Source organism: Nannospalax galili, unplaced genomic scaffold (assembly GCF_000622305.1).
Source record: "Nannospalax galili isolate Female #2095 unplaced genomic scaffold, S.galili_v1.0 scaffold180, whole genome shotgun sequence".
In the NCBI taxonomy this organism is placed as follows: Eukaryota; Metazoa; Chordata; class Mammalia; order Rodentia; family Spalacidae; genus Nannospalax; species Nannospalax galili.
In genome coordinates, this window is record NW_008348199.1 from 4,722,203 (window position 1) to 4,723,660 (window position 1,458).

Here is a 1,458-nt window from a genome sequence, read left to right on the forward strand (position 1 = left end):
GACACCTGGGGGTCAGGAGGTTGCTCAGTGGGTAAGACTGCTTGAATGAGCACAAGGACCTAAGTTAAGGTCCCCAGCCACCGTCCATGTAAAAAGCCGAGCATGGCTGCATGCACATATGTGCACAAACACATATTTAACATACACAAAGTGGGACATTTGAGGGGCTTGGCCCTGCATCACCTCTGAGCAGGCTGCTCCTCTCTGCCCACCCCCCTCAGGGTGGAACAGGCTTGGCAGAGAGATCTCCCTCTGGGCCACTGTACTAAGCTGGGTCCACTTTTACCTGCCTGCACCTCCATGCAGTGAGGACGTCCTCTTGTAGCCCATTGTGCATACAGTGGGCAGTGAAGACAGAACCCTTCAAGTGTTAGGGATGTACTTAAACTGAACCTTGAGGTTCAGGTAGGATGCTGGTGGGGTAGTATGTGACAGAAGCTGGGCTGAGGAGGAGCCTGTCTAAAGTTCTCTAGCCTGGCTAACCTTCCTTTAGGCCACCTGGGGCTGACTTGCATTCTCTCCTGGGTTAATGTGTATAGAGCTTTACCTCAGAGAACTGCAGATTCCATTTTGCCTTACCACAGGCCATCAGTGGGTGGCTCTGGTCAGAAGTTGAGGCTTCTAGGCCAGCTGTGGTGGCACAGCATTCTGGCGGCCAGAGGCAGGTGGACCTCTTAAGTTCCAGGCCAGCTGGGACTACAGGAAGATCCTGTCTCAAAAAAAAGCTGTTAGAACTGCTGATCATAGGGTTATCCTTCATCGGCAGTTTCACCTCTGGCTGTATACCCAACAGAAATAAAAGCAGAGATAGAGACGGATCTATGAACCAGTATTTGTAGTGTTAGTCCCAATAGAGTTATAGTCAAGAGATAGGAACCACCCAGTGCCCATCAGAATGAACTGAGCAAAATGTGGTATATCCACACAAGGAAAGATGGGCCATAAGAAGGAATGAAATTCTGATGATTCCCCTGTACTTAAGAGTAGACAAATCCATACAGACAGAAAGCAGGACAGATTAGCAGGGGCTTGGGGGAGGAGGGATCATCTAGACAGTTTGGAGCAATTTTTTCTTACATTCCGGAAGTATATGTTGGTGGGTGCATAGCATTGTGGATGTCCATAATGCCATTGTACACTCAGCATGTTTAAAATGATGTTTTGGCCAGGTGTGGTGGCACACTCCTTTAGTCCCAGCTATCAGGAGGCAGAGGCAGGTGGAGGGAACCTAGGGATTGCTGACCCACAGGTTAGCTCCTTATAGTCCTTCCCTCCTGGCAGTCCAAGGACTCAGGCTTGGGCCATGTTCCTGAGCCTGTGCTAGACAGGCGGCCTGTAACTCCAGCTGCTGCTCCCACCCCTGCCCACAGCCCAGGGAAGCCCCATCTTGGCCCTGATGCTGACAATGCCTCCCATTCAGCCCTGTCCCTGCTGCCAGGCCTGTGGGCTAAGGAGGGG